This window comes from Cupressus sempervirens, chromosome 9 (genome assembly GCF_028749045.1).
Source record: "Cupressus sempervirens isolate cs-2001-9-10 chromosome 9, ASM2874904v1, whole genome shotgun sequence".
Lineage (NCBI taxonomy): Eukaryota > Viridiplantae > Streptophyta > Pinopsida > Cupressales > Cupressaceae > Cupressus > Cupressus sempervirens.
The window spans coordinates 356,963,853-356,987,908 of record NC_143126.1 but is presented as its reverse complement, the minus strand read 5'-3'; positions in this window follow the sequence as shown (position 1 = coordinate 356,987,908).

The window sequence follows — 24,056 nt, the reverse complement described above, 5'->3', positions numbered from 1 at the left end:
TGAAAAAGGAGAAATATCCAAAGCCAAAAAAAGGGTAATCACACCAAGATTAGTTATGCATATGCCAATACTGATAATGTGATCAACATGATTGATCCCATGAGTGAAATCATCTACATTATGGGCCCTAAATTTGATGAGGAACCCAATTATGACACTGATAATGAGAAACTTAAGGTGATATTGAGAACATACAACCCTCATCAAAAATTCAAAGATACTAGGTCTAGGGTGTCCCTTAGGGTGGTAGATTCCTCCTCTTTACATGGTGAGACCTTGAACATTATCACTAGGGGGAAATCTAAAGTTTTTCTCAAAGTGGCTAATGATCCCAAGAATTCCTCATCTTCCAAATAGATGGCTCCATCTAATAAACCTTGTAAGTCACTTGTAGTGAACCCCCATGCAAATGTCCATTTTTGAGTTTTTAGAGATGTCTCCTTTGCACAATGAGATCCTAGAGAAATATTTGTGCATTGCTAATGCTCTGAAAAATATTGACATTGAATGGTTCTATGCTATGGTTAACCATATTTCCTCGACTCATTATCTTATATTTTATGAAGAAGATGGAAAATATCTTATTCATATATCTTATTCATCCCCATAATCACTCTCTCCATATCAAAGTACATATCTAGTGCACCTAAGTCCAAAGAGTCCTAAAATAAAATGGTCTAGAGTTAAACATTGTTTCCTTCATCCTAATTCAACAACTAGGAATCTTAGATTTTTAGTTGACCCTAGACACAAGATAAATATCAAAGCCCATGATGAGGTTGAATGGTCTTCCAAAGGCCTAATTGTGCTTCCTATTTATCTGGGTCCTGTTGAGAAGGACATGGTCTTCCAAGTGCTACATATCCCCCTTGCATACAATCCTTTTTTGGGTAGACCATGGATTCATGAAATGAAAGTTCTACCATCCACATATCATCAGTGTATAAAATTTTTGTTCAATGGTGCAAAAATATTGGTCTTAAGGGATAATTTTATGTCCATCAATATGGTTGTGGTTGTAGAGTCACTAGTGAGACATAATTGAACCTCTAGTGACATTAGACCATTTCTTATAGAATGTGAAAAAAAACTCAAAATGCTGAGTATCAAGATGGGGGAGTATGCCTTGGACTCCATCACATCATTATCTATTTCCCCATGGTCTCATGGGAAACCCTCTAAGAAAATGAAGCCTTCCACTTCTTCTATGATTGTTTTTGATACCTTTGTTCAATCCTCAATTCCTTTTTAAAATGAAAAGGAAGATCAAGTAGTTAGAGACTAGATCTATAGAGAGGAAGAGGATAATAATGAAGTCATCTTAACTACCCCTATCTCTCCTAAAAGATATGGGAATGGTTACCAATTTCTTAAAAAAATGGGTTATCATGATCAAGGACCTTTGAATAACAACAAGAATGCTCTTGTAGAACCCTTAAGTCACACCTATGAATGAAAGAGAAAAGTCACTATAGGCCTAGGGTATGGTGTTGAAGATAACTTACCATGATTTGATAGAGAAGTCTCTACAGCTAGCAAATCTAAAGATGATATTCAACCTACTATTATTTCTTTGATACATGAAGAGGATATTCACCCCTTCTACATTCCTTCATTGAGGAGAATATGTGTTTTTTTATGATAGCATTGTTGAAACATCCACATCTAGGCAACCTGAATTTGATGAGTCAGATGTTGAAAATCCTAATACAAAGAGAATCAAAAGAAACATAACTCAACTTGTGGCTTGTGATCAAAGTATTGACTCTCAGGAATATGAGTGGGAGTCCCTTTCTAACACCTCTTGTGAATTAGGTGTGGATGTGATACACACCTATGTTACCCAACCAACCATAGTTGATGAGTCTTGTATAGGGTTGGTTGAGTTAGATTGGCAACATGCCTTAGTGGATCACATTGATTCCTCTAGGACATATCTTGATTTGGATTCCTTTGGAGCTTTTCCTATAAGCCTGACCTCTCTCATCACCTAAGACAATTGCTCTTGCATCAACAACCTTGAAGCTTCCACCTTAGTTTTTCTTATGCATGCACATCTCATAGATTGTGGTCTATTCAAAATCAAAGACCTGCACTACCCTCATTCAAAAATGATTATGAGATTGCATGTTACCTAAATACCATTGAACTTGTGGTATCCTCCACCAATGAACTAGTAGTCAATATGAATGAAACAAACATACAATACATTAGTCACAAATTAAAGATAAAAATGAAATAATAATTTGGATAACAAAAACCACTTTATGGTGGTATCTTAATTGAAAAAAAAAAGTAAAAATAAAGATGTATCTGAAGGTGAAACCCTCTTAGAGGTGCCTAAGGATGATGTGATAGGTAGTCTTCCAAGATACTTTTAGGATAGATCATCAGTTCTAATAGAATTGACACAACCAATCAACTTGGGTACTGAAGAATCTCCCAAGATCATACATGTAGCCCACTCTTTATCAATAGAGGAAAAAGAAAAATTCACTCAGTTTTTCAAGGAGAAAAAGATTAAATTTGCATGGACCTATGTTGATATGCCTAACTTAGATACAACTCTTATTATGCATCACCTCTCCATATCTCCTAGCATTAAACCTATTAAAAAAAAGTTGAGAAAGATGCATCCTTATGTTGTCTTGTTAGTCAAATTTTAACTAGAGAAGTTGCTAAGTGCCAAGTTTATCAAAGCTATTGATTATATAGAATGGATATCCAGTATAGTACCTATTTCCAAATATGACAAGTCCATTCATGTCTACACTAATTTTAGGGACTTAAACAAAGCATGCCCAAAGGATGATTTTCTACCACCTAACATAGATATTATAGTGGACATGATTGTGGGCTACAAAATATATTCCCTCATGGATGGATTCTTAGGATATAATCATATAAAGATAGTGTACACGGTGTCAATGTGTATTCATGAAACTTTAGTGTAGAATACAAATAGACTGACAATGAACTAAACTAAACCCAAGATATCATCTTCAGAATGTAATCCCTATGAGTGTCTCATGTTTCCCTAACTAAAACTACTAAAATAGCTCTTAGACCAACATCTTAGTGATAGTTCTAGAATGGGAGTATGCTAAAAATGCAAATCTACAAGAATGTGTGCACGATCTATGACTATAATACAGATTATATGTTATCAAAATGGATATACAACAAGCTAACATGCAATGAATGATGCTAAATAACATAAAAGCAATACTAAAATGCTATGAACTTGCTAAAATGCTAATGCTAAAATGATGAATCAAAATGTGCCTATGTAGATGCCTAGAACGTGGGTCCTTTTGCTCTTGGATTTTCCTCCTATTTATAGGATTTTGAAAGGGGTTGGGGTAAGAATCAAGATTTTCACCTTTGATTGGCGGGTGAAAGTAAAACTAAAAATATCTCATAAGAGACCAAGAGGAAGAGTCCAACAAACTTGATTTTGAGGATATTTCTAATTCTTTTAAAATGAAAAAGGGAGATTTCCAATTTTGTGAGGATAAATGATTCTTTTGATTTAATAAATGTCTTATTTGTTTTCAACACTTTTTTGCTTTTCCTCTTTTTTTGAATTTCATTTTATGAGTTTGAATTTTTTTCTGCTCTTTTAAAGTTGATTTAGGTCTTGTTGATTTGATAGGTGATTAATGGCCTGATGTGATTTTTGATTTGAAAGTCTATTGTGTTTCTTCTAATTTTCTCTTTAATTTGCATTGATTTATCAGAATTGTGTGGTTTCAATCTTTGCCAATTTTTGGTTGTCTACAAATGCCCCTCTTTGAGCTAATATGTGAAGCATGTTACTTCAAAGGCTATCTTGATTTTCTAATTTTAGGTTAGCTTCTAACGACTGGATGTTTATTCGATGATATTTTAACATTTTGTCATTGTCATGGTGTCTATTTGTTGATGGTTTGATGTCTGATGATTGATGATTTGATGTTTTCATTGTCATCGATTTGATGATTTGGTTGCAGTGTTAATTTGGTGTTGTGATATTTATGCTTGAATACCCTAGTTTTCGTAGACTTGATGTTTGAAATTTTTGGCTAGGGAAGGATGTTTTTGATTTTTTTAGAAAATTTTGATGCCCCTATTTGATATGGATATACTACCCCCTCAAAAATGAAATTGGAAAAAAATAATGGAACTGCAAAGATTAAGTAGGTTCCAATTTTATTTCTAAAATGTTGGATAGTTGCAGATAAAAATGATTAGGTTGGTTTGATACCATACCCAATTCATTTTGGTGAGAAAAAGGATGCCAATAGTGGGTAAATAGGGTGAAAAAGTGACATAAAGGCCCCTTAGGGGGGTTAAATAGGGCAAAATATATTTTACCCTTGTCATTTTCATACTTCCCTTTTGCATTTGGTAATTCTAAGCTTTGATTCAGTGAGGATGGTGGTCCCTTTACGAGAGCATGGATTCAAAAAATTAGAAATATCCTCAAAATGAAAATTAGTACTTTTATCTTTTTAGTGCATTTACCTTGTCTTTTAGCACATTTGTATTTATTTAGAGCATTCAAGGATTAGTATATTGCATGTATAGGGTGAATTACCACATATAAAACCCTAAGTATGTGGTGAATTAGTGCATATAGTAATCTTGTAGGGCATATAGGATATTTAATAGCACATATGAATAGTTCAGCGCATACAATGGGTCCTATAGTGCATATGTCCAATATTTCAGTACATTTGAATGAAATAGCACTTTCAATCCATAAAACAATGCATATGAGTATTGAAATAGTGCCTATACATGTTATAGCATGTACAAGGTAATGTGGAGTGCGTTCGCAAGCTAAAGTAGCACACTGGCCTATTTTGATGCATTTAAATGGTTTGGTAATGTATTTGTCTTAGGAAATAGTGTCAATGATTATTTCAGTACAAAAATTGAGTATAGGGCCTAAGTGGAGTGTGAGATAACACAAAAGACTAGATTCTCGATCTGTCAGCCAAAGATGTTCATAATGAGTAAACAATAGTAATCAGTTATTCATGAAGTGATGTTGTAGGATCAATCTAATGATAGATAGGTGATGCCCCAACTTAGGATACAGAGTAGGAAAGACAAGCAAGTCCAACTCAGGATAGAGAAAGATGAGCAATAGGTCCAAGATAGAACCAATAGCTAGGTAGCTAGATATAAATATAAGATTGATGTCTAATGATCACTTTGTGACAAAAATTGATATTTTTCTTTGTCTTGATGAAAAATAGGTGCATGGGAAAAAGCTCATGGTACAAGGATTGTATTTATGACCCTTACAGGTAGTAGGTCACTTGACAAGCATAGACTGCTAAGTGATAGATAGATGTGGGTTGACATATTTGTTACGGATGCCCCAGTTCTGAGTGAACAAGGGATTACTGATAGTCGTGGCCAAGTGGTCAAACTTGGACCACAACACATTTCATTTTCCAATGGGGGAGATGACAGTGACTCTCGAGGATGTATATAGGGTTTTTTGAATCCCAACCTAGGGGATTTGGTTTATTATGATCAAATGGCTGATGGTGCTAAATTTTGAGACTTGTTTGGGGATTACAGTATTGGGGATGATAGTATGTCCTAATTTTAGATGCTACAGTATGAGGCATTACCAATAATTTTGGTAAGATTTTTAGAAGGGTTTTTGTTGCCAAACTATCGAGGGCAAGGATTTTCAGTTGGATGAGGCTAATTGATATAGGATATGATTAATGGGCTACATAGATTTGCATGGGGTGGCTATATTTTGGCCCATTTATATCATAATTTACATCAGGTGGTATATTCTAACACATCGTCATTATTAGCAAGGGTAATTTTGTTATAGATATGGACATGGGAGCATTTGCCCATTACTCATCTAGTATGTGTGTGATGTAGCCTCAGGGTATGCCATTCATGTATACCTATTATTATTTGATCATCCAACCCCATTTAGGCAAGATAGAGTATTGGTGGTGGGTTTTGGATGATGTTGATGAATTCATGTGGAGACCTTACAGGTTCACAGAGCCATGGTTAGAGGATGATGATGAGATGGTGTATTTCTTCAGCCTAAGGAATTTGCTTGGTCAGATTCCTACCATGACAGAGCAGTTTTGTTTTAGGTGGATGGTGAGATAGTTTGGTCGACGACAGGGCATGCCACATGGGTTAGCACATTATGCTCGAATACAGTTAGAGAGGGAAATGTGGGGGCTGACTTTAGAGTATGAGGCCTATCTAGAGGCCTTCTTGTAGATTATAGACACACCACAACCATGGGCCTTGTGAGATGGGGTGGTAAATGTAGGGATGGAGGGGGATTATGCACGGTGGTTTCAGGATCATCCCTTCCCCAGATACATAGATTTGGCTGATCCTATTCTAGAGATTGATGAGCCATTGAGAAAGGGAGAGGATGATGATGATGAGGGTGGTTTAGGGATAGGTAGAGGGAGATTTTGGGCTAGAGGCAGGGTGAGAGGTGTGGTCAAAGCACAGGGGGTGGTGGATGGGTGAGAGGACGGATGGTTGGTCAGTGGGATAGAGGGGTCGAATGGGCTAGAGTAGAGAAAGTAAGGGTCAAGTTGCCAGAGGATGTGCAATTTTTCCAGCACCAGAGGCTATCAGAGATCCACCAAGTGCATAGCCACAGGGATAGTAGTAGGTATTACTAGAGGCATAGCCATAGGTATAGTAGCTAGTACCACCAGAGGCATAGATTCCACCAAGGAGGCTAGGGGGATCAACTGATTTGGAGGCTCAGATGAGTGACATAGAGGCTTGAATGGGTGAGGTGTTGAGTACTTTACAGACATTCATAGCTATGATGACACTAGGGCCATCACTACCACTGCCACCATTGAGGACAGATGGGGCATTGATGAGTTATATAGTCAATGTGGCCCTGAGGATAGATGTGATAGGCCAGGCACCCCAAGAGGCTACGGGTGCCCCCAGTGAGTAGTGGCTATCAGATCATGCACCTTCACATGGATGAGTGTGCATGATGTATTGTGGCCTCACTCTTCATTATGTATGATTATATGTTTGATGTTCATTGGACATTTATGTTGATGTACTTAGTCGATCCTTGATTTATGGATGTTCATGTTATATGATCATGTGATGTTCATGTTGTTGCATTTTATCTGATATTCATGTGATTTTAGCCTTTTGATGGATTGTCTGATTGTCATGTGGCTTTATGAGATATACAAGCTTAGTGATGTTTTAGATATGTGCACTTGTTATATCATTGACTTATGTGTCCATGTGATTGTTTTATTTGATGGATATGGTAGTAGTAGATGCAGATGTGTATGTATATGTGAATGTTTGATGTATATGGATAATGATTTAGAATAGATAGTATGTCACTAATGAGGTAGTGAAAATGGATGTGGTATTATGAATGTAATGATTTGAAATGAATGTAGTAAAAGAAAATTTGTTGTAATGAATTGGTCATAATGGGATGGAATACAATGGAATATAATGACATGTAACATGGTGTAATGTGATGTAATAGAATGATTTGTGATGTAATGTAATGGAATGAATTGTGAAAAATGAATTGTAATGAGATAAATGGGATGGTAATTGTATGAAATATGATAAAAATGTGATGAAATGTGGAAAAGAAATGATATATGATGAAATACAATGTGATTTAATGAAATGAAATAGGTAATGGATTGAGATAGGTAATGAAATGTAATAGGTAAAGAAATGAAATGAAATGAAATGTAATAGTTAAGGAAATGAAATGAAATGAGTAATTAAATAAAATGAAATGTAATAGGTAATGGTTTGAAATAGGTAACAAAATGAAATTAAATGAAATTAAATAGGTAATGAAATGGGATGAAATGACTAATGAACCAAATGCTATATGATAGGATGATAGGTAATGAAATGAAATAAAATACATGAGTGAATAAAAAATGTGATGAAATGGTTAGGAAATGGGGATGTGATGAAATGAAATATCTAATTAAAGAAATGGAACAAAATAAGTAATGAAAAGAAAAGAAATGTCTAATGAAAGAGATGATATGTGATAAGATGGGAAGTAATGAAATAGAAACCAATGTAATGCAATGTAATGTAATATAATGATATGGAATGAAATGAAACTTATTTTTATAGGAGGTAATGTAGTGTAATGATATGGAATGAGATGAAATGGTTAAAGAACATAAAAATGTAAATGCACAAATATGTGGCAAAGTGTCATGGAATGGAACATGGTAAAATGAGAATTTAAAAAGGAATGTTTGAGTGTGGAGATGGGATGAAATGAGATGAAAAGATAAATGAAAATGTGATAAAATGAGATGTGACAGATGAAGTATGAGTGAAGGTGAAAAATGGAAGGACATAAAATTGTCTGAGATTCGGAGGCTATGAGGTGCAGTGTCAACTTTTGAGATTCAAAATCCATGGAATGAATGAATGATATGGGAAAATGAAAGGAAATGGAGTGTGAGAAAAGATGATGTAGTGAATCAGATGAGATAGATTGTCATTAAATGAGGTTGCTTGAGATTCAAAAGCCACATAAGGTAGCAAATGAGGTGGTCAAATTTAATAGTGACTAGAATTGTCTGAGATTCAAAAGCCACATAACTCAATGAGTGGAATGAAAAGGTGAATTAATGAAGTGTAATGCTGGAGTGGATGTTGTGAAGAGACAAAGTCCATGATAGTTGAGTGCTAAAAGCTCATTTGGATGTTGATGTTGATGTTTTTGTCCGTTATTTGATAACCAGTCATGATGTCGCTGACTAATGTTTGGTAATTGCATCCTAATTTATGTGCCAACTATTTTTTTCAATGAACCCAAGATGAAAATGAAAACTAGATGAATGCAACTAACTCTCACTTTTTTAAAGAGATGCAAACTAATTGTCATCATAGAACATGTGATAAAAAGTGACTAAGTACAACTACCACTAGCTTAGCTATAGTGATATGAATACTATGTCACACTAAGAAGTAACAACAAAGATGAAAAATGTATAAGAAAACATGACAACCACTAAGAAATAGATGCTATAGCCACAAAATAATAAAAATAGGCATGCAAACAGTCACATGTCAAATAAAAGACCTCACCTAAGATAGCGCACAAAATTGGTTGAGGTACACATGGCATTCCATATGAGAGGAGGCACTTATAAGTGGACACCAATAATGTATGAAACCAAAGGATCATTGAAGCTAAATAGTGAAAAACCAATAAAAAAATAGCGTGACTTCATCTCAGTACCTCTAGTCAAGTACATCATCAAGATACTAAAAGCACATGATAGCATAGGAAATCCTTATATGTAGAATAGGTGTGCTTCCAGTTGTGTGTAATAGTGTAGAGTATGTTTAGTTCTTCTAGGGAGCAACTATTGTACTAGCCGAATAAGAAAGCATGGTAGGTGTTAGCGGTGATTTAGTAGCAGGTTCTATCTATGCATCGATGGGAATTTGGGTGGCTGAATGTAGGAGCCAAGGGTCAAGTGTACCAAGTACCAGTGCGGTAGGATGTAGAGAGTAGATACATGGAAAACTAAGAAAGAACAAGTCTCGGGTGAGTGACAGCTATAAGTAGATGGAGAACATGGGAATGAAACAAGGTGAGGTCAAGAGTAGAATGTGATTATTGGATATACTGAGAAGTTGCAAGAATCATGCAAGTGAAAATATGTCAAGTTCACCAGAACAATCATAGCAGGAGGGTGATGCTAGCCTAAGAAGGTGGATGAAGCAAGGGTGAAGAGCGATGCATGTTCGACAAACCTTCAAGGAGATGGTGGATCAATCAAAACTACAAGTGTTAATTTTAGGGCCAAGTGAAACAAGTCAGGAAGGACAAAGGTCAGGGCAACTTGAAGTGGTGGGGATTAGGGTAGATGAAATGCCCTTGTCGAATTTAATGATCTTGTCAGGGACTATAGTGCAACATGCATTGCAGGTGATAGTGGATAATGAGCTGATGACACTAATGGAGAATAGTCCACCTAGGATGACAAAGAGTATGTCTAGAGAGGAGGAGGAGGTAGGGGAGATAAAATTGCTTGAAAAGTCCATGGGAGAAGCTTTGGTTAAAGTAGTGAGCAAGACACTTTAGTTGATTAATCTTAAGACACCGAGACTGGGGACAACAAAAGGGGGAATGAGCAGTGTAAATGTGGAGGAACCACTGCTAGAGGTGGGAGGTAGACATCAATTGTTATGGGATGTGGGGGAATTACAGAGAATGTTAGCCATAGAGAGAGTCCAAATGGAGAATGTAGAATAGGAGGTCACATTTTTGTTGGGATTGATGCAGAAGGCATGGGAAGATTGGGTGCAAACAGAGGCAAGATGGCTGCAAGCCATCGTGGATGCAGAGCTGGCATGAGCGCAGTCATTAGAAATGGAACTGCGGGTGGCACATGTGTGAGTAGAGGAAAGTGATGTGGGGATGCAAGTGGAATAGTCACAAGATTAGTGGTTGCAAGAATTGCTGAAGATGGCATAAGTGGGTTTAGAGACTGCTCAGAATGAACTAGTGTTACTGCAGTAATAGTCTAAGTCATTTAGGGAGGTGACTGCAAAAGAAAAATCCTTGGCATTGAAGCTGGAGGAGTGGTTAGTATTAAGTGAGGGAAAGGTGAGACAATTGTAGTAGCATTTAGGTGAGGCAACAATAGACATGGAGCGCTGGTGAATGATGAGTATTTAGATGCAATAGGAGTGGGATGTGGCCCAATGAGCGATCACTGTACTAGGGTTAACCAAGTTGGTGGAGAATGTGTTCATGAAAATAAATCGAATAGGGAAGGTACACCAGGAAGTGGCTTATTGGATGAGCATTATTATTAGGCATTCTTGAATGGGGACCATTGAGAGATGTAGTTTGTAGATAGGGAATTTACACAGCTACTAAACATGCAATTATGCAGTGGGAGGTTTCCAATTCCCATGGATGCAGTGTGGATACATAGAGGATTGACACTAGGGGCTTCATCTTCTAGAGATAGGTCAAAAGAGACACCATTGATTGGACACCCTGTTCTACCACCTCCCCTGAGGAGGCTAGAATAAATGGTTTGCTAGACAATGGTTGAATGTCATGTTGTCATTGTCATTGTAGGAGAATAAAAAATTTTGTGCTTGTTGTTGTGGCAAGCAAAGGGACAACTAATGTTGATTACAATGCATTGTCATGTGTTTTTTTGGTATTTTCAAAATATATTTGAATGTTTTGCATTTTGTGGAATATTTAAATGTTTTTGGATTTTTGATAGGTATTTGAATGTTTTTCTATTTTGTGACAAATATTGCAATGATTTTAATCTTTGTAAAAGTAGGAACAATATGATCTGTAGAGTAAGGATAACCATTACGAGTGGACAAGAATGTCTATGTTGGCTCGTAATGGAGGAGGAATATAGATTTATGCAATATATGGGGAGCCGCAATGGGTAAGGCATAATTTTGTAGATATGAATAGCTTTTATAAATAATTATAAGGCCAATGTGGGGATATTCCTCTAGGTATGTGTCAAGATAGAGGTTTGTGAGGCCTATAAAAAGGTGTTTGAGCAAAAAAGGGGCAAGAGGGGTCCTAAAAGGACATTTGGGCCTTGAAAAAGGTGCTGGAAGGGCCTAGAAAAGGTGCTTTGGGCTGAAAAAAGGTGCTAGAGGGGTCTGAAAAGGACACGTGGGCCTTGAAAAGGGAGCTTGGGCCTAAAAAGGTGCATGAGGGGCCTGAAAGAGCATTGTGGGCCTAAAAAGGCACTAGAGGGGCTTGAAAAAGGTGCTTAGGCTGAAAAAGGCACTTAAGGGGTCCAAAAAGGACACTTGGCCCTTGAAAAAGGCACTTGGGCCTAAAAAGGGGCATGAGGGGCCTAAAAAGGCACTTTGGGCCTGAAAAGGCACTGGAGGGGCCTGAAAAGGCACTCAAGGGGGAGCCAAGCTCTCACATTACACTTACTTATTCTATGCCCTCGGTTGGATGAGGATGAAAGAGTCCAAAGGATACCCAAGCTTTCAAGATAGCATTGATATATTTTTTGAAGGGGGCTAGACTAATTGTGGCCACTGCAACATAAATAAGACTAATGATCTCTTGAAAATTGTTGCTCATGACAAGAGGAAGGAAATGGGGGCACCATATGCACTAGCTGTGTTGTGGTAGATTTTTCAAAGTATAGTGAAATATTTTAGGATATTACTACGATGGTTCTTAATAATCGGTGAGGCACGTTAGGTTCAACTACTTAATGTCCTATTGTATAGCCTAATTGAGCTAAAGTGAGGTAGGAATTGATAGGAATTTTGGGGTGTTGTTAATTTTTCAAGCATTCATGGCTATGTTCAGTAATTATGACCCTCTTTTGAATGCCTTTGGCAAAATTCAAATTTTTTTGATAATTTTGGACAATGTTTAAATTTTTTGAATTTTTTTGGATGATTTTTTTTTTTTTTTTTGATAATTTTTGGCAATTTTTGAATTTTTTTGGTAATTTTTAGCAATTTTTAAATTTTTTTGGTAATTTTTGGTAATTTTTGAATTTTTTTTGGTAATTTTTGAGAATTTTTTTTTTTTGGTAATTTTTGGCAAATTTTGAAATTTTTTGGTAATTTTTGGCAATTTTTGAATTTTTTGGTAATTTTTTAATTTTTGGTAAATTTTGAATTTTTTTGATAATTTTAGGCAACTTTTGGAGATGTGAGTGAGATTTGTTGGAATACGGGGGTAACCAAGGCTGTGCGAGGCACCTAAAGAGGCAAGGAGACCAAAACAGGGCAAAAGGCAAGAAAATGGGTCTAGATGATTATGTTTGGGATGTGGGGAGGCAATGAAAGGAGTTTGGTACATCAAATGGGTTGAATGAGGGCTAAAATAAGCATTGGTGATCATTGGTCAAGGTGGAGAGTTGAGATGTGCATTGATTTTCCTATAATTCATGTCTATGGTATCTCAATACATAATCAAACTCTCTATTTTGTTGAGTTTGTTGTGCTACCCTTTGTTACTATCATACTGGTTGTCTCTATTGTTGTAAACTACATTTGATGCCAAAGAACCATAGAACTGGCTATCTCTATCAAGGCTCTAAACATAAAATCTTTTGAGATTAATATTATTGATGGGTTTTGCTAGGTCTACGCCATTATAATCTAAAAGCAATAGTCCCAAAGGACTCTATGATAATGTAACGACCAATCCAATTGACCTCCCATTTTCCTTTCTTTTCTCTAGTCGTTTGGTTCTTAAGGTTTTCTCATAGCACTAAGTCACCACTTTGAAAAACATGGGGTTTGACCTTTTTGTTGTAATGTCTTGATAATCTATTCTAATACACTTTGAGGTGTCCATGTACTGCACATTGATGTTCTTCTAACAACTCTAGCTATTCTAGATGGGCCACTCTATAATCTTCATCTATAAGGATGTCTCGAAGAGCAACTCTCAAGGATGGGATCTCAACTTCTAAAGGAAGAATGGCTTCACAGCCATAAACCAAGGAGAAGGGTGTTGCACCTATAGGTGTCCTGAAACTCATCTAGTAGGCCTAGAGGGTGGGGTTCAACTGTAAGTTCCAATCTCTACCAATATCATTAATGGTTCTTTTGAGGATGTTGATAATGGTTTTTTTGGTGGCCTCTACTTGGACATTGCCTTGAGGGTAATAAATTGATGAGGAATGGTGTATAATGTGAAATTTTTCACATAATTTATCAATTATTTGATTTTTAAAGTACAGGGCATTGTCCATGAGGATGGCATGGGGTATGCCAAACTAATAAATGATATGGTTGAGAATGAAAGAAGAGATTTGTTTTCCTATAGAGTTGGCAAGTGGCACTACTTCAACCCACTTGGTGAAGTATTCTATGGTTGTGATAATCCATTTATGTCTACTAGAGAGGATGGTGGATGGATGGCTCCAATTAAATCAAAGACCCACTGATAAAAAGGCCATTGTGTGGCCAAAGGGTTGAGCTCTTAGGTTGGTGCATGAACAAGGTTACCATGGATTTCACATTTTTTGCAGGTTTTAACATAGTCGATAGAATCCTTTTCGATGGTTGGCCAAAAATAACCCATCATAAGAATCTTCTTTGCTAGTGTGAATCCACTAAAGTGTGACCCACAAATCCCTGCATGGACTTCCTATAGAGTGACTCTAGACTCATCATTTTCAAGACATCTTAATAAAGTATCATCAAGACCTTACCTTTTCATATCAACCATCAAGGTGCAATGTAAGTTTTTTTGAATGAAATTTCCTTTTTGATTATGTGAGAGGTTAGATGGAATGGTATTATCATGGAGGTAAGTGATGATGGGGTTGTACCAAAGGGAATTGGGAGTGTCTAAGTGGTAAATGATAAGGGAATCGGGTTGAATAAATGTGGGTTGAATCACCTCTTCTATGAAGAACTCATACCACTTGTGTTGTTCTGGGAGCTTGAGTAAAGAGACCAGGGTGGCCATAGCATCTACTACTATGTTCTTCTCTCTAGGAATTTTCTCAAAAGTAATGTGAACAAAACATGCCTTAAGTGTGTCAACCATATGTTTATAAGATAATATTTTTTTATCTTTTGTCTGATAAGTGTCGGTGACTTGATTAATGATCAACTGGGAGTCTTCAAAAACCTCTAGTGTTGTTAGTTTCCATTCTAAAGCTAGCTTGAGACCCAAGACCAAAGCTTCATATTTAGCCATGTTTTTGGTGCAAGGGAAAAACAATTTGTAAGACTTAGGGATGGTAACACCTAGTGGCATGATGAACAAGATATCGGGGCCTAATCCATGGTGTGTATAGGAACCATCAAAATAGAATTTCCACGTTATTGGCTTTGTCTGAAGAATGTGCATATTTGGGAAATCTATTAGGATGGGATTTGAACTCTTTATAGGTACATCTTCCAATTGATCAGAAATGGCATGTCCTTTGATTTCCTTCCTATCAATATACTCAATGTCAAACTCGCTTAGGGTCATCACCCATTTAGCCAATCAATCAGTTAATGTTGATTTGTTGAGAAGATATTTGAGGGGGTTGATTTTTCATATGAGCTTGACTTTGTGTGTTAAAAGATAGTGATGTAGCTTTTGGGAGCAAAAACTATGGCTAGGCAAGCCTTTTCAATAAAAGAGTAATTGAACTCATAATTGACCAAGGTACGACTGATGTAATAGATAGTATGTTCTTTTCCTTGGTCATTTTCTTGCACTAGGAGGGCTCTAATTGATTTATCCATTATAGAAATGTACAATAGCAAAGGTTTGCATGGTATAGGAGGTACCAACATGGGTAGATTCATCAAGTAAGTTTTGAGTAAGTCAAAAGCCTTCTGGCACTAGTCATCCCACTTAAAATTTATATCTATGTCGTAAGTGGGTGAAAGGTATACAGTTTTCTGCCAACTAAAAAATGAATTGATGAATTAATTGAAGCCTACCTTGGAGAGAGAGTAACTGACTCAAGTCTTTTGGAGGTTGCATATTGATTATGGCTTGTACCTTTTTGGGGTCAATGTTGAGACAATGTATCCCAGGAGCTTTCTTGATTTGATGCCAAAAGCACATTTCTTAGGATTGAGCCTAACTTTGAACATTTCCAGGCAGGTGAATATATTGGCCAATATGGGAAGATGTTCTTATCGACTATGGGATTTGGCAAGGATATCATCCACATAATCTTCCATAAATATATGCATCATATCATGAAAGATAGTGCTCATGGCCCATTGATAGGTAGCCCCAGTATTCTTTAGCCCAAAGGGCATTGCATTCAAACAAAATGTGCCCCATGCACAAGTAAAAGTTGTTTTCTCCTAATCTTTTGGTGCTATCTTGATCTGATTATACCCTAAAAACCAATCCATGAGTGAAAATATGGAATGACCCACTGTTAGATTGAGAATGGTGTCAATGTTGGAAGGGGGAAATCATCTTTGGGACATGCTTTGTTTAAATCTAAGAAATAAATGTAGATGTGGATGTTGCCATTCTTCATTGATATGGGAACAATGTTGGATATCCATGATCCATACACCAAGGGCTGGATGAAATTGGTGTTGATTAACTTTTCTAACTCTACTTGACTAATAGAGTTATACGAGGATGCATCATTCTAATTTTTTTTTTTATTGGCCTGGCCTCTGGGGAAATGTTGAGATGATGGAGGATTAAATTTGGGTCTAAGCCAGGCATGTTTGCATAAGACAATGCAAATTTTATCTATCTTTCCTCAAAGAAGTAGATGAATGCTTATCTTTTCTTTGTGGGTAAGGACTGTGCTAAATAAATGACCCTTGGTTCTTACTCTGTGCTGATGTTGACTAGTTCCATTGGTTCAATCAAAATAGAAGATCTTTCCTCAGAGTGTTTGGGTAAAGTATCAATCACCCCATCCATGGGTGCCATAGTTGGGTTTTCACCTTGGGATGTGTCACTTCTATTTGTTTCCATTTCTTCCTTGAGGTTAGCAACAACTTGGTAGTGATCATTAAGGTTGTGAAATGCTTGACCTATTCTAGTGTGACTAAGGTAATTGATACCAGACTCGACTATATGTCTTTGTTCTATTCTTTGTTGATGAGATGGTTCAACCGTGTTAAGGTAAATGAGGACTTCATGGTTAGTATCAAAAAGGGGGATGTGGTAAGGCTCAGTTGTATCCCAGTTAATGAGTTTGGGGTGGACTAGGGGGAGTGATTCATAAGATGGAAAGGGTTTGGTAGGGTTTAAAGACATGATTTCGTTGGATGTCTCATACATTGTATCAGCTAGATCTATGACATGAGCTTCTTCCAAATATTGGGAAATGTAGAGCTTGTGAGAGGCTAACAGTAGTCATCTTCAACTTCTATTGGAAAGAAGTTAGGGAATAGGGTTTGAAATTAAAACCCTTCTACATGTTCATCATCTTCTAAGTTGCTCTATTGTATCCTGATTCTCGGTGAAGTGGATCTCAAACTAGAGGTTATTCCTTGTGTAGCCAAACTGTTAGGTGTGGGTATGTGAACTACATCACATTCTTTATCGTGAAGAGACTCCTCAGATAATGACTCAAATTCCCATTTAGTAGAATCATCGTCATCTTTGTTATTAGAGGTGTTTATAGATGGTTCTTTCATGGGATATGAACCTAAGAGGGATAAATTCACATTTATGATTTTAGTTGTTTTATGGCTATAACCATCCTTTTGTTTAGGTACCCATGCCAGAGTGGAAGAGGAGGAATCACTATGCTTAGGATGAGCTTTGAAAGAGGCTTGTGTCATATCTTGTTCATCATATCCTACCCCCATTTTGGACTTGTTGGACTTGAATTGTGCCATTAGAGGTTCAATGATGCCTGTCTCTTTTCCTAAAGGACCATCTCCCATGTATCCCATCTTTTTCATTAGGTCAAAACCTTTTCCATGTAGGTGGGGAGAGATATCAATGTTTTGTTGACAAATTTTTGCCACTGAGTTTGGAGGTGTGCTACTTGCTTTAATAAAATGTGCATGATAAGGCTTGGTGGGTGACAGTTTTCCATGAGATCTCAGAGAAAGTGGGAGATCAAATAGGGAACTAAGTACTCACCACCCCTTTGCAATACAATTTACACTTTCTACCAAATTCTTTCATCAATCTATCCATTTCTTCATAGTGTGACCATTTAGGGTCTTTAGATGATCATGGTGAAGGAACGAAAGGACTTGAACAACCCACTTTCTCTTTACCCTTTGTTGATGTTGATGAGTGGTTGTTGTTTCGGTTGGTAGAGCATGAATTTTCTATAGTTGTGGACCATTTGATGTCATCTGTCAATGTGCCAGTTTCTTCCTTGTTGTGAGGGAATAGGGAATTACAATATTGGGCAAAGTGTTGATCTCTTGGTATGGTCACCTCTTGACCAATGTAAGGAAATTTAAGACACTGATGATAAGTGGAAGGAATGGCCTACATGTCATTAATCCATGATCTTCCCAATAGAATGTTATAAGTTAATCGTAGGTCCAAGACCTAACAAATAGTCTCTTTCACAACTTGTCTTACTCTAATTGGCAAAATAACCATGCCTTTGGAGGATCTTTCCTTGTTATCGTAAGCTTTGATGGTAATTTTCTTTCTTGGTTCAACAACATCCTCTATATACCCTAGGGATTTTACTAAATTGAGTGTGCAAATGTTGAGGCCTACTCCACCATTGACCAATGCTTGCTTAACCCTGTTCCTATGGATAAAAACTTCAATATGCAAAGGAGAGTTTTGAGGTTGGATGACGGATATGTCTTCTTGGGCTAAAAAAGATATGTAGTGAGGGGCAACTAGGTTGTTGACCATGTTCTAAAATCTACTCACATTCAAGTCATTCAGTACTAAGTCTTTGATGAGTATTTCTTTATGCTTTGAGGAAATCTGTAATAGCTCAAAAATGGAGATATGGGTCAAAGTTTTAAGTAATTGGTTGACCAGGTTGTACTTGGGCGAGGAGGAGCTTGCAGGTGATTAGGATTTTTCATAGGTCCTAGTAGGATAATTTTAGAGGCTTGGCCTCAGGCAACAACATTTGAGGATTGTTTTTTTTTTAAATCCTTAACTACAATGACATTTATGGTGTCATCAAAGCTGGAAATCATATTAATGGTATTGTCATAATGATGCACATAATTAACCTATATGTGAGGGGGTAAATTTTGATTGGATTTGGAGGATTCACCCTTTTCATGACTCATGAAGGGGTTCTTGAAGGTCATATGGTCTTCATTATTGCTAAGGTTGTTTACTTTGATGACCCATCATTGATTAATTTTTGGATTGCCCCCTTAAGGGAAAAAAATAATTTGTTAAATGCCCCCTGTTTCTATGGTAGGCACAAATGTGCTTTTCATTCCACCATTTCAATTTGACTTGGGGTTCATAGGTTTTGGCCTCGAGAAGTACAATGAGCTCATCAACCAAGAGGTTTTGCAAGGCACTCTTGTAAGACACCCTGATGGGAGTAGATACCTTGGTTATATCAGAGGATTGATATCTATTGGGAGGGGGAGTTTGATTGTAAGAAACTTGTTGGTTGGTAGTCGAGGGGGTTTTCACATTGCGTCAATAGAATGGGTGGACATTGCCTTGTTGGGGTGTGTTTGGGTTAGTGTTGTTGACAATAGGATATGATTGGAATAGATGGGATTGGGTTTGAGGTTTCACATGGTTGGCTTCAACCATTCCATCATTACTAGTGTTCTTGTTGTTATTTCACCATGACAACTTTTGTTTATTAGTGACCCGATCAGAAGAATTATGAGTTTGTATGGAGCTATTTGAAAAGCCCTTACCATATTTTGATAGTTTAATGATGTCATTATTTAGTAAGGTCTCTTCTACCTTAGCAACATTTTCTAAGGTGGTTTTGAAATATTTGGGCCCTTGGAGTTGGAGCCAGTAATTCATTGGATTGGAGAGACTATTAATGATGATGTCAGTCTTCTCTTTATTGGGTATGTCTATGTGATACTTAGCAAAAGTGTGTTTCCATCATTGTAACATAGTTTTGAATGACTTGCCTAGGAGTTGTTCTGTGTTGCATAGGTCGATCATTGTAACTTCCCTTTTGATATTGTAGGAATATTAAGAGATGAACATGAAAGCTAGTTGGTCAAAGGTTTTGACATTGGAGGGTATCTTGGAGAACCACTCCATGGCTTGCCCTCCAAGGCTTCTAGGAAACATTCACATCAAGTATGTTGTGTCATGGAAAAATTCCATACTCAAGGTATAGAATTGTCCAAGGTGGTCTTGTGGATTTGATGTGTGCAAATATTTATCATATTTTGGTATTTGTACATTTTGTGGAAAAGGTGTGAAGGTAATGTTCTTATCAAAGGGGAGAGGACACACCTTCTCAAGGCTGAATTCCACAAGTTGTGTTTTTCCTCTCTTCATCCTTTTCATTTCTATTTGTAGGTCTTGTAACTTTTGTGTGACAACATCTAGGGGTGACTCTGCTTCGTCTCATTTCAAGTTGGTCACATCAAAGTCAGATGTCAATTTTGCACCTTGTTGTGCTAACACCAGTATATAACATTACTTATGTTTATTGAGTATCTTGTCCATGATGTTGACAACCATGAGATTTTGTTGGAAATCTTTGATCTTAGTTTTAATACTTCTGTCATCCCATATGTTAGATGAACCCATTGTGATCATAGATTCCAAGTTTTGATTGAACAAGGTTGACTTGTGAATAGCTACGTTCTGTGGGCAATTTGTTGTTGTACTAGGCTCAAGGAGATTTAGAGGTTTTGTGTGCTTGATGGTTCTATTGGCTATTCTAGCACTTACTCATATAAGCAATCACTTCAGTTTTGTAGTTGTACTAGTTTTATGCAGTAGCATGAAATGTGAATTGGATTCCTTTAGTTCTTAGGCATTTTTGGAATGTGAGAGTTTTTGTTGACCATGATTTGTCTATAGTAACAAACTAGGTTGGACAAGGCATTTGCTAGTGTTGATAGGATGAGTTTCACTTTTGTGAAGCTAGGTAAGGGATGGATGTGTGTCTCTGAATGTTTCTGGCTTGACGTGTGAAAGGAAGTGATAATAACTATTGGGTTGATAATGGTATTTGTAGCTCTTCTTGTTTCAAAAAGATATTTTCGATCAGATATAGAATTTATCAAACTTCGTAAAATACCAGCAAGGAAAAGGGTATCCAGATTGGTCATTTGTTTGCAATTATTATGCATGTAAATTGCTTCTATTTTATGTTTTCTCAGATGCATCATAGGACTAGTCAGATGCGTTATTTAATTAATCATATGCAATATTTTAATGCTCATATGCACTATTCTTATTGTTATATGCATTTTTTAATGATTCACATGCATCATTCTATTGGGCAAATGCACTATTTTAAGGCTCATATGCACTATTTAATAGGAATATTCATTATAATAGAGATCAGAAGCTTTACAAGAATGTTCAAAAGCACTATTTTATGCAATATATGCACTACTTTTAGGATTATTCAGTAATGTTTTTATCTTGGACTTGGTTTCTCGATACCGGTTTGAAGTTCTCCTTTCTAGAAGGATTGTGATCTGCACTAGCATTTATTATTAAGTTAAAAGCACTTCCAAGAATGATAGCAGTAAGATCAAACAAAATGTGAAACCACACACACCTAGTAAATGGAAGAAAATGGCTTCCTAGCAAGCTAATCTAAAGCTGGTGACTAGTGGGTCTTAGTGCTTAACCAACTATGTTCAGATTTACCTCTCTTGTGATAGAGAGCTTCCCACCAATGCTAAGGAGGTTTGGCATAGTCCCTTATAGGACTACTTGAAGAAGGCTATATTCTAAACATAGGTGGCTTGCATTCAATTAGGAATACAAGATTGAAAGGCAAACCATCTCACCGGCCTTGCAAAAGGCAACTCAGGAGGTAGCCTTTCTATGGAAAGATAATCCTACCTAGTGTAAAGTGGGAAATGGAAATTATGAAAGGTCTAGGAGTTTGATCACTCAAGGAGAATGAGAACATATCCCTACTATTTTGACTTCCCAAACACAACAAGCATGAAGTTTTGATTACCAACCCTTATACTACTGAAGACAGAGGGGCTCATTGTTAGGCTATGTGTGGGTTCTTTCCTTGTTCAATTATAACCAATATTTATAGAAGGTTAGGCATTATGATCAACTCAAAGGAGTTGAAAGCATAGGCCTACTTCTATTTTGGATTAGCAAGATTGAACGCTTCTACTAAGCTATGTTTGGAACTTTGAAATGCCACACTTGGTATTGAAAAGAGTCAAGGTCCACTTACTTGATTTGGAGCTAGCAAAGGGTAGGCACTTTTAGGAGGGTCTTCATTCTTGTCGCATACTGTCTGAAATTTGGAAGCTTTTCGTTAACTTGAAAGGGACCTATAAGTAAACAAGATTCAAATCTAGAAGTTAGATTTAGGAAACTGTAGATTTTACCAGATGCACAATATAAATACTCATATGTGTTAAAAAAACATCATATGTACTATTCAATTTGGTAAATGTGTTATAAGAAAAGCAAATGCACTCTAAAATGCTTTATATGCACTTCGGAAATGATCATATCTAGAGTATTTTTAAAAGCACTATAGAAAGATGCATATGCATTATAGAACTATGTAAATGTGTTACAGAACTATGTGTATGCACTATGATAAGATTAAATGTGTTAAAATAGAGTTCATAAACATTAGAATATCTCTCAAAAGTGTTAAAATAGAGCATAGAAGTGTTCTTGCTACTATGAGGCCTCCTAAGTGCTATAGAACCTATATTCGATCAGATCTACACAAGAGAATAGCAAGAAACATAGATCTCTACACTAGAAATGAAAGATTAGACTGAAAAAAATGAAAATAAAGAGGCTTTTAGTACATGGTGTGAATGCGTATTCATGAAACTTTAGTGTAGAATGCAAATAGATTAATGAAAAACTAAAGTAAACCCAAGATATCATCATTAGAATGTAATCTCTATGAGCATCTCATGTTTCCCTAACTACAATTGCTAAAATAGCTCTCAGACTAGCATTTTAGTGACAGTTCTAGAATGGGAGTATGCTAAAAATGTAGATGTACAAGAATGCATGCAAGATCTATAACTATAATGCAATTTATATGCTATCAAAATGGATATGCAACAAGATAACATGCAATGAATGATGCTAAATAACATAAAAACAATACTAAAATGCTATGAACTTGCTAAAATGCTAATGCTAAAATGAGGAATCAAAATGTGTTTATAGTGCAGATGCCTAAAACTTGGGTCATTTTGCTCTTGGATTTCCCTCCTATTTATATGATTTCAAAAGGGGTTGGGGTAAGAATCAAGATTTTCAACGTTGACTGGTGGATGAAAGTAAAACTAAAAATATCTCATAAGAGACCAAGAAGAAGAATCCAACAAACTTGATTTTTAGGATAATTGAAGATATTTCCAATTCTTTTAAAATGAAAAAGGGAGATTTCCAATTTTGTGAGGATAAATGATTTTTTTGATTTAATAAATGTCTTATTTATTTTCAACACTTTTTTCTTTTTTCTCCTCCTTTTTTGAATTTCATTTTAAGAATTTGAATTATTTTTTCTCATCTTTTAAATTTGATTTAGGTCTTGTTAATTTGATAGGCGATTAATGACTTGATGTGATTTTTGATTTGAAAGTCTATTGTGCTTCTTCTAATTTTTTCTTTAATTTGCATCGATTGATTGGAATTGCGTAGTTTTGATCTTTGCCAATTTTTGGGTTTCTACAGATAGGTCCTAAGGATCAGGAGAAAATAGCTTTTACATGTGCATGGGGAACCTTTTGCTAGAATGTCATGCCTTTTGGTCTAAAAAATGTAGGAGCTACATATAAGAGGGCTATGACTACAATATTTCATGATATAATGCATAAAAACATGGAGGATTATGTTGATGATACCCTCACAAAACCTAAACAATGAAGCACTCACTTATATGACCAGATTTTGATACTAGACTGCGTGGAATAGTTTCAACTTAGGCTTAATCCCAAAATGTGTGTTTTTGGTGTCACATCTAGAAAATTGTCAAGGTACATCTCAGCTAAGGGCATAGAGGTTGATCTAGAAAAAGTGCAAGCTATCATAGAGATGCCACCTCCCATAAATATTAGTCAACTAAGGAGTCTACAAGGATTCCTTCAATCTATTAGGAGGTTCATCTCTCAATTAGTTGATAGATCATATTTTTTTAACAAAAACATGTGCAAGGGTCAACATGCATATGGAATGAAGAATGTGAGAAGATCTTGGCTCAAATAAAGGAGTATCTATCATATCTACCTATCCTCACACCTCCAATTCAAGGGAAGTCATTGATTTTCTACATCTTAGATACTACAAATTCCTAGGAGGTCTATTAGCACAACATGATGAGAATGGGAAAGAAAGATCCATATACTACATCAGCCACACATTGGTCTCTTATGAGATTAATTATAACAACATTGAGAAATCTTGTCTAGCTGTAGTGTTTGCATCACAGAAA